Source organism: Notechis scutatus, chromosome 1 (assembly GCF_049901735.1).
Source record: "Notechis scutatus isolate UNSWTSFEM ecotype Mainland chromosome 1, rNotScu1.2, whole genome shotgun sequence".
Lineage (NCBI taxonomy): Eukaryota > Metazoa > Chordata > Lepidosauria > Squamata > Elapidae > Notechis > Notechis scutatus.
Genome location: NC_142009.1, coordinates 69,477,527 through 69,488,956, shown reverse-complemented (window position 1 = coordinate 69,488,956; position 11,430 = coordinate 69,477,527).

Below are 11,430 nucleotides of genomic sequence, written 5' to 3'. Positions count from 1 at the left end.
TACTAGTGCAGTATAAAGTGGTACTAACACTTTATGTGAGCTTGATACTTAATCCCTCTGTTGATGCAGGCCAGGACTGTATTGGCTTTTTGGGCAGCCGCAACACACTGCTGCCTCATACTTAAGTGATTGTCCACTAGGACTCCTACACCCCTCTCATGCTTACTACTGTTGACCTTAGTGCCACCTATTCTATACTTGTGCATTTGTTTTTTCTTGCATTAATATCTACTATATCTATCCAGGCTAATCCATGACATAAACATTGTATGTTGCTTTGGTGCAAAGAACTGAGCAATACTTAAGATACGTCTTTCTTTGATCAACCTTAAAAAAACTCCAGCTGCTACAAAAGCCTTCTGCTATATCTGAATGTTGCCATTAAAAAAAAAACCCAATGTCCTGTTGACTCTACCTTTCTGAGATATCAGATTAGAATGCATTTTGTATTTTTTTAATTTTCCAGTTTATACTGCTGCCAGCTCCAAATATCTGAATATTTTCTTTCAAACAAAAGCATAATGACTACATTGTACTGTCTTTTTACGTACTGAACCTATGTCAGTGGCATTCATGGGGAGTGGAGGTATCAAAAGAGGCAAGATGACAGTCACAGAAGTGCAAGTGAAGCTCTACTCCTTTGTAGTTCATGCAATATTGATACACCTACAAAAAGGGGTGAATCTTGTCTCATCCCGCTGCAAAGACTGTCTTTGCAGTTTTTAATCCTCTTGTGGAAACCACTGCCTTACATTGAAATATTTTGATTACAGAAGGTTACTATTTTAATGGCATAGCAGTAGGTTTTACAATGAAATGATATTTTAGGAACACTAATTAAATACTTGCACTTTTCACTAGAGCACAGGTAAATGTGCTATTGTAGTTATACCTTAAATGGCTTTAAATCTTCATGGAGGGATGAGATTGCTCTTTGACATCACTATTAATGGTCCAAGAACTACCAATAACAGTGATTTATGATTTAACCAACAACAACAGGAAATTTAGTCAGGGGTGGGATATGACAGGTTTAACTACCGGTTCGGGATTTACGAGGTTTGGTGATTTATGATGTGCTTCCCTGCAGCTGCGGGCCGTGCGCCTGTAAATCGTCATCAGCACGCTGTGTGCAGAGAAGCAGCCTTTGAAACAACCCTCTTTTCCTGCTTTTTTAACTGCAGCTGTACCTCGTTCGGCAGCTGAAGTTGAAAAATCAGGAAATAAAGATCAGGTAAGAGCCCAGGTGGACGGGTGGGCAAAAACATCAGCAGACATAGAACCGGCTCTATGTCTGCTGTTCTTCAGAGCTACTGGTTCTACAGAGGTGGAAAGAACTGGTAGAAACCCACCCCTGAATTTAGTATATGGCAATGACTTATGTTTCTTACTGGTAAGAATTGATATAGGACACCCAACATTCTTAATTTAAAAATGGTTTTAATCTACATGATTCTTGAAAACCTTTACTTAGATGTCCCTGACCACATATTAACTACTACCAGGCTTTTTACATGCTTGCTTTTATTAGAACCTCTAATTAAGGCATATTAAATAATTGAGATGGTATCCTTCTGTTTCAGTAATTTCTTCAATTAAATTTTATCTTAGGTTTTAATAATTCCCTTCCCTGCATACAACACTACTGACTAATTAGCCTCAGTTTCATTTCATTTCAATGAAATAAACAAGCAATGTGATAGTTTATTAATTTTTTTCTAATAAAGAATAACAATAGAGTCCTCTTGAATCCTATAAGTAAACACAAATTGAATGTGAATAGCTTTAACAATAATGAGAAAAATGTTCTCCTGGAAAACAGTGTTGCATTGTAATTATAAGGCCATATATGAACAAGGAAGTCTTTGATTAAAAACACAACTCCTTTATAAGCCCATGGTTGAGGGCAAGCTATTATCTTTTAGCTTCTCCTCTGATTCAATTCCTAGAGAGAGTTGGCTGAGCTAATAATACAAGCCAACCTTAAAAGATTGTTGTTGGGATTGTAGCGATCATTTGTTTAGTGATCCTTCAAAGTTACACTGGCACTGAAAAAACTGATTTATGACCAGTTTTCACATTTAGATTGCAACACCACCCCATAGTCACATGATCAAAACTCAGGTGCTTGGCAACTGGCATGTATTTATGACAGTTTCAGTGTCCTGAGGTAATCTTATCACTATTTGTACACCTTTCTAGAGACTTCTAACAACAACATCAACAGGAGAAGCCAGATTCACATAACAACTGCATGATTTACTTCACAACCACAGTGACTTGCTTAACATTTATGGAAAAAATGGTCATAAAATGGGGTGCAACTCACTTAACAACTGTCTTGCTTAGCAACAAAAATGTTGGGCTTAATTTTTGTCATAAATTGAGGACTACCAGTATAGCTTACAACTACATATAATTTTATATCCTATAACTATATCATCACTCATCACTTATAAGAAAGAGAAATATTTAAAATACAGTGTGGGTAGGGGGGAGCTGATCCATTTCTTCAGCTATGCTGTTCTATTAAAAAATATTGATTGATGGGAAAAATTCTCTTTCCCTTCCCTCCTAAATAAAGACTGTTGCCAAATTTCATCCAGTTAAAGTTGTTATGGCTATTGTTGGAAAAAATATCCATCTGGTTCAGTTTCAAGCTGGAAGAAAAGCACTGGAAACATGGAATCTGATTGGAAAGATGGTTTATTGATGAAGCAGAACCACCAAGCACATGGTTCTGGGTAGCTGACCAGATAGAGTAGAGAGTCAGGGATATTTATACCTTCTCTTGGTCTTTGAACTTGAGCTTCCTGTTTCTGTGCAAGAACATGTATTCTATTGGCTGCTGTCAGACTTCCATAGAGCTATGCAAGGGTCATAGCTGAGGTTGTCTGAGTTCCCAGGTTTGGTTGAAGCTTGCTGGGTGATGCAATGTCCTTAGGAGATTGCAATGCAGTGGGCTCTGTGTTTTCTGCTAAATGGACCTATTATGCCCTGTCTTAATCTCATAACCCTGGACCTGAAGGTCTTTTGTCTTGTAGATAGGCTGGCCCAGTCCTGCTGGGGGTATTAAGAAAGGTGGGGGCTGCTTTCCAGGAACATGTTTCTCTTTTAAGGAAATATAGTATTCTACCTTTTTAATATTTCTGAAAATATTTCATTCTCCTAGGAGAGGGGTGGGTGCTAACTTTATACTCTATATCAGCGGTCGCCTACCAGTGGCCCTGGTGGGCCGTGAGAAAATTTTGGTGGGCCGCAGAGAAATCTCACCCCCAGAGCACCCCCACAAAGCAATTAATTCAGGCTGCACAGAAACACAAGGCTGCGCCACCCACATGGCTCGCAGGAACCCTCCCCGCCCACTCACTCCTTACCCAGTAAACTTGCCTGCTAAATTTCTGTTTTTCCTTTTTCCAACCATCATCTGTTCTGCTGTGCCAGGAGATTTAAATTAGCTAGGAAGTAGGAAATGGTTGGATTTCTTGCTTTCTAGCTAGTCTTTAGATCTTCGGCTCAGTACAGCCAAACCTCCCTTAGGACTGATGGTTTGTTTGCAAGCAAATTCAGTGCAGACTCATGGCAAGCAAATTTGAGAGACTGAACTAGCCGATGGCAGATAGATAGATCACTGAATGATTCTGTGAGCAACTCAATCTGCCTGCCTGCTTTGCCTGATTTTGGGTAAAAGTTGCTCTTTTTTTAAATAAAAAATTCAATATTTACATGCATGGTGTGTTGTGAGTTAATTTTGTGAATTTGCTTGCTAGCAAATTTTATGAGTTTGCCTGCAAGAAAATTTTATGTGACAGACTTAGCTAGCCAATGGCAGATAGATAGATATCTGAATGAATCTGTGATTCTGTGAGCAAATCAATCTGCCTGCTTTGCCTGATTTTGGGTAAAAGTTGCTCTTTTTTTAATAAAAAATTCAATATTTATATAAATATTTATAATATTTACATACAAGCCATGCCCAGCCAGTCACATGACCACCAAGCCACACCCACAAATTAGGCCACGCCTACAGAACCAGTTAGTGGTCCCTGGGATCTAAAATTATGAGTTTGGTGGTCCCTGAGGTCCAAAAGGTTGGCGACCCCTGCTTTATATAAATGACCTTTGCAATCACCTTATAAGCAACTGTGTCCTCTTTGCGGATGACGTAAAACTATTCAACACCACCGACAATGCTAGTGTCCTTCAAAGCGACCTTGATTATGTGTCTCAATGGTCAAACAATTGGCAACTCCAAATCTCGACCAACAAATGCTCTGTCCTACACATTGGTAAAAAAAAAATCAGTACACCAAATACAAACTAGGCGGCTATGATCTCATTGACGATCCTCACTCTGTCAAGGACCTTGGAGTACTCATATCAAATGACCTAAGCACCAGAGCTCACTGCAACAGCATTGCAAAAAAGGCTTTAAGAGTTGTAAATCTAATCTTACAAAGCTTCTCCTCCAGAAATATTGAATTGCTAACTAGGGCATACACAACTTTTGCTAGACCAATACTCTAATACGGCTCATCAGTCTGGAATCAGCACTATATATTGGACATTAATAGAATTGAGCGAGTCCAGATGTATTTCACGAGAAGAGTACTACACTCCTCTGCTCACAACAGAATATCCTGTATTACCAGGCTTGAGATTTTGGGCTTAGACAACCTTGAACTATGCCACCTAAGGTTGGACTTAGGTGTAGTACACAAAATTATCTGCTACAATGTCCTACCAGTCAATGACTACTTCAGCTTCAACCACAACTATATAAGAGCACACAACAGATGCAAACTCAATGTAAACAGCTCCAAACTTGATCGCAGAAAGTACGACTTCAGCAACAGAATGGTCAATGCCTGGAATGCACTACCTGACTCTGTTGTTACATCCTCTGACCCCCCACTCCTTTAACCTGAAACTATCCACTATTGATCTCACCCCATTCCTAAGAGGTCTGTAAGGGGAGTGCCTAAGTGCACCATCATGCCTACCGTCCCTGTCCCATTGTCACCATTTATTTGTACCTATTTCCTGTATTCTTACTCATGTTTATACTTATACCTATTATCTTGCAAGCGATTGACAAATCAAATAAACCAATAAATCAATAAACTTTCTACACTATATCTTCCTAGTCCTATACATACCTCATTGTAATTTAGCCAAGAGATGTAAACTGAATTCATTGCATAGCCTTCCTCTGCTTAATTATGCCTTCTTTTCCTTTTAAAGAGTTTTTAAAGATTTTTCTTCTTAATGGACAAATGTAAAGAAATTGTTTAGTTGGTGTAGCAGGATGGGTGAAAGAGTAATTTGTTATTTAAGTAATGTATCTGAAGGAGCCTAGTAGCACTTTTTTCAGACTAACACATTTTCTTAAAAGATTTAAGCTTTAGTGAGTTACAACCCAGTGTTTCTCAACCTTGGGAACTTGAAAACGTGTGTGGACTTCAACTCCCATAATTCCCTAGCCTGTCATGAATAAAAGGAGCTGAAGTTCACACATCTTCAAGTTGCTAAGGTTGAGAAACAGTGGGTTAAGCTGATGCAGTATTTAAATTGGGGTGAGATGGGGGAAGGGAAAGACAGGTTAATTATGCAGATGCAAAATTAAATGTGAGTGAAATAACCAGTACTGTGTCAGCTGACAATTGTACTACAATGTGTTAAAGGCCCATTGTGTTGGTTCTGATCTTCTGAGACTGTTTTTTGGAGTATGTCTCTTGCTCACTTTTGCTGTTAAAAGTGTATTTTTTACAAAATGGCTACTAGAGCTTTGTAATGAAGTGTCCTGGGTGCCTGAAATGTTCTGATATTGCTTTATTCTATTTTGTGTGCTGTTGTTAAACTTGTGCAAAGTTTCGCCTACTTGTCCTGTGTAGAACCAAGAAGAGCACTGCTCACAGATGATGGCATACATTTATACAGCACTTATAATCTTATAATTATTGGTGTAAATGAAGGAAAATTGTAGCATGAGCCATTTCCTATCAAATTCTGTACCTATCAACAGTGGTGTCCCCCAAGGCAGTGTTCTAGGACCAACTCTCTTCATACTCTGCATAAATGACCTTTGTGATCATATTAAGAGCAATTGCATTCTCTTCGCTGATGATGTAAAGCTATTCAACACCACAGATAATTCTGCTACCCTTCAAAAAGACCTCGACCATGTATCAGAATGGTCAAACAAATGGCAACTTCAAATCTCAACAAATAAATGCTCTGTCTTATATATTGGCAAAAAAAACAGAAAATAAAATACAAGCTGAATAGTCAAGACCTTGTTGATGATCCAAACTCTGTCAAGGACCTTGGAGTACTCATCTCAAATGATCTAAGTGCTAGAGCCCACTGTAAGTACATAGCCAAAAAGGCATTAAGAGTTGTTATCCTAATCCTACGTAGCTTTTTCTCTGGTAATATCACACTACTAACTAGAGCATACAAAACATTTGCTAGACCTATACTTAAATACAGCTTATTCAGGCTGGAACCTGCATTACATATCTGATATTAACACAGTTGAGAAAGTCCAGAAATATTTCACAAGAAGAGTTCTCCACTCCTCTACTCATTGCAGAATACTTTATGCCACCAGACTTGAAATTCTAGACCTAGAAAACCTTGAATTACGCCAACTTCAGTCTGATTTAAGTATGGTATATAAAATCATACATTGCAATGACTTACCTGTCAATGAATACTTCAGCTTCAAGCATAACAATACAAGAGCACACAATAGATACAAACTCATGGTTAACCGCACCAAACTTGATTGCAGAAAATACAACTTCAGCAACAAAGTGGTCATTGTCTGGAATGCAGTACCTGACTCTGTTGTTATATCCTGACCCCTACTCCTTTAACCTAAAACTATCCACTATTGACCTCACTCCTTTCCTAAGAGGTCTGTAGGGGGTATGCATAAGCCCACCAACGTGCCTACCATCCCTGTCCTATTGTTTCTTTTATTTTTCTTATATGTATCCATGTATTCATAACTATGTTTATACTTATACGTATTATCTTGTAAGCAATTGACAAATCAAATCAAATAAATAAATAAATAAATAAATTTCCTGTGTTAGCATCATTCCAGATTGCTGATTGTGAGAATCTACTTCAGGCTGGATGTTATTGATATGCAAGTATGAGCCTGCCACCTAGTGGCTGAGAAAGTACAGTCTCTGTCCATTGGGTTCTAAAGGAGCTTCTTCATGTGTTTCTGTGGCATGAGCTGTGGATAAACAAGAACCTGTTTTTATAGTTTGTCTTTCTTAACAAGTCCTTCCTGGGCGCTAGTGTGGTTCAGCTGATTATTTTTGTTGGTTTTATTGAATATTATTCAGTCTTCTGATTGCCAGGTTTAATTCCATTATTTCAATATCTCTCAAGTAGGTCAAAACAAATGTGGCTATAGAGCTTAGCAATGAATGCTAGATTTAATCAGGTCTTCTGGATGAAATTTGGAAATCTGTAAATATGCTTGACAAACTATAGGTCTCTTGTATTTATCTGCCTATCATGTAGCTGTATCATGACATTAAAGAATTGGTTTGATTCTGTAGTTCAGTCTAAGCTGAGGTTGATGGTGATAGTGGAAGTTACTAAGGTTATGATAGAATTTGAAGAAATATTATTTTCCCTTTGATACTCAAGTGAGTGTTTTGAGCGTATTCAGATTGGAATTTGTATTTATAAACATTATCAAGAGTAGATGTATCAGTTTAATGCATCCAAATTCATAAAATGTATAGGCTTCACATTTTCCACACCTTTATAATTATAATTATAATAAAACACACCCACACAATTATTGTATATACAGTATGCCTCGCTATTTCTCTTTTTCACAGTCAAGATGACTTAAAACAACAATAATAAAGCATCATTAAAAATTAAAATGCTGATTAAAACAAATATTGAATTAAATAAAGTATCAAATAAAAACTTATTTTATTTTTACTAGGAAGAGCATAAAATATATGCAACTCAATACAATGGCATGTCGGTCAATAAAATATTAAAATAGTATTATTTTAAGATGCAGAGTAATTGTCCTCTCAATATTAAATAATATCTAGTCCTAGGAGGAAAACGAAATGGTCTTGGAGACGCAGTAAATTCTGTGCTTAGCAGATTGTTGTTTGAGAGGAGGACCTGTTCCTATAACCAATGAACATGTTTTTTATTCACATATATTTTCCATTTTTAGGATGTAGGAAGTTAGCACCCACCCCTCTCCTAGAAAAATGAAATATCCTGGGAAATATTAAAAAGGCAGAATATTTCCTCTAAAAAGAGTAGAAAGTCAGAAGCAGAAACTCACCTCAGAAGTAGAAGCTCACCCCAACTTTTGTTAATGGGTGGGCCATTAAGGCCTGGGCCAGAATACTTTACATAACAAAGATCTCCAGGTGAAGCTATAGCAATTGCTCAAAAGCCCTTTCAGTGCATCATCATCCAGCAAGACTCAACCAAGCCTGGAACTCAGGACAGCCTACAGAGTTGCCTCTGCATGGCCTCATGGGAGTCTGACAACCAACCAGAATACAAGCTCCAATTCAAATCCCAACAAAGGTTATAAAACCCAGGCACTCTCAGCACCTCAGCCCTTTTTCTTGATCTCTTCCTTCACCTTGAAGCATGTGATCATCCTTCCTTTTCACTCTGGAGCTCCAGGCCATATGGTCCTGTCCACCATTAAACTTTCCAAACAGCCTCCATGTTTCCAGTGTCTTTTTCCCCACTTGGAACTGAACCCAGAAGGATATTTCTTCCAACAAGGACAAGGAAACTCTCCTGGGGAGATTCATGCAGTGGTAAAATAACAAAGAATCAGGGCAGGCACTTACTTCTTTCTGACTCTAATCTCCAATTAAAGTTTCCCCTTTTTGAAGCAGTTGATGCCATTTTTCTTAACATTTGCTTATAGATGGTGTCTGAAGGATACAGTAAAAAAATCCTGTCAAGATGGCAGCTGGAATAATGTGATCAAAACTCCTTCTGTGCTGCACATAAAAACTGGTATAGCAACCTATCTTAGAACTGACAATTAAAATATTGAGCTGGTGAGTAGTTTCTGCATTATAGCTATCAACTATCAACAATAAATGAACCAGCAGTCAAGAAATGTGTGACAGACTAACACTTGATACAGTAGTAATAAAATCTTGGAAAAGATATTCACATGCTGTGACATGCTGAGACACAATCAGAAACACGCAGGAAATGGTTTTCCCTTTGACACTCTATGAAAGCGAAAGCTGGACATTGACGAAGCAGGACAGACAGTGTATTGAAGCTTTTGAATTATGGCACTGGAGATGACTTCTGAGAAGAGCATGGATAGCCAAGATAATAAGGCAATGGATTATAAAACAAATCCATTGGGAGTGCTTGCTCAAGGAACAATGATGAGGCTCAGATTGTTGTATTTTGGACATATTTTGGCAAGGATAGTTCTCCTGAGAAACATATAATCCTGGAAAAGGTGGAAGGGAAAAAAGAGAACAACCACCAGCAAAATGGATGCACTTGGTTATCCAGGTGGTGGACACACTGTTGGGAGACTTTAAGTGCCTGACTGGAAACAGATCATCCTGGAGAATGTCTTGCCTAAACGGTTGCTAAAAATTGACACTGACCTAAAGACACATAATCAAGAGAAATCTAGTTTGTTTCCTGATTAAAATTTCCATTTTCAGATACGGTCCTCTAAAAAGTTTAAATCAAAGAGGCACAATTATAAATATAAGCATGATTTGAGTTGCAATGAAATTAAGCTTGGGTACACAAATGAATACATTTTAAAAGATCATTGTATTAAAAGCAAAACCAAATAAAAATTCAATTTACTAGTTTTCTTTTCCAGCAGGAAAATCCTGTGAAATATTTTTTTTTGTTTTTATTTTGTACTGTAATAACATGAGAAAATGAGACCTGAGTTATCACCCAATTATTTTATATTTTTCTGTTCTTCAGAACTCCACAAATATTCTAAAGATCCAAAGTGACTTTGATTTTGGTTAGCACTGACTTCTGCAAAATGGGCCCATGCTATGTAGTTCTGCATGAGCATATTGCCCCAAATTTTAAAACAATCTGCATAATTATGTATAGCTGTGCTGATAACTGGAAATATCTTTATTTATACCCCACCTTTCTTATTTTTGCAAATAACTCAAAGTAGCGAAAATATCCAACATACCTTTCTCCTCCTGGGGTGGTGGGGGGAGGAACAACAACAACCCTGTGAGGTGAGTTGGGCTCAGAGAGAGAGTGACTGGGTTAAGGTCACCCAGCTGGCATTCTGACTAAGGTAGGAGAGCCTCTGGGTTTTTAGCTTAGTGCCTTAACCACTAGACCAAACTGGATAATATATGACAGACCATTTTAATCATCTTGTGGTTATCTATGTGGTTGCTAGGAGTTGAAAATGACTTAATGGCACATACAACACATCAATCACCCAATAGGAAGGCACCACACAAACAGCCCAAAGCACAAATTCCAGTAGAGAGAAATTCCCTGAAGATGGGATCCAACATGAGTCCGAAAGCTCGGAAGAGTAAATCTCTGGTCTCGGTGATCGACCCAAATTCGATCTCGCATCATTTTCTTGGGACACGTATATTTGCCTTTATTCATGATGGCACATAATCAATCATAATCAATTTAAATGATCAAGTAAAAAAAAAATGAACTGGCAAAAAATAATTTATTGTAACTCACAGAGCCAGTTTTTCCACAAAAAATAAATTTGGAGTCAAAGGTTTGTCAATTATTTGAGCAGATTAAAACCAATCCCACTTTCAAATATAACAAACAGAAATCATGAGAATACAAGTATCTCTGACTTAGCAGAAGAAATGTTTTTGTTACAGTAATATGAAAAATTGTTGGTGTGGGCAGCTACCTAGAAATATTTGTTTGATAAGTATGTTCCTTTAATGCAAAAACAAATTAAGTTTGTTGCTCTCTCCCTTACTTTACCTTCCACCAAATCCCAAACAAACTAAGTTTCCATTCATTTCAAAAGTAGTTCTATTTTCTTTGTAGTATTTTAAAGAACCTAAAATGCCTTCCACGAAATTCAATTGCTGGGTAAACATAATGTAGATTAAATCTGTTCTGAGTGCAAAGTGATCACCTAACTGGAAGGGGACAAGAGAATTAACTTATTTTATTTTAGACACATGGCACAGAAACAATTTCTGAAAATTTTAATATTATACAAGAATGTAAATGTTATCATGGGTACAGAATGACAGAAAAAGAGGCGTGTGTTAATTGTTGATTGTTTTAATATTTGAAAAACCTTCTTGCATTTTTGGACTATAGTTGCCAAGAGAAATCTATCATACCTGGAATTTTAGAAAACTGTTCTAAATTATAGTTATAAAATAAGCCAGT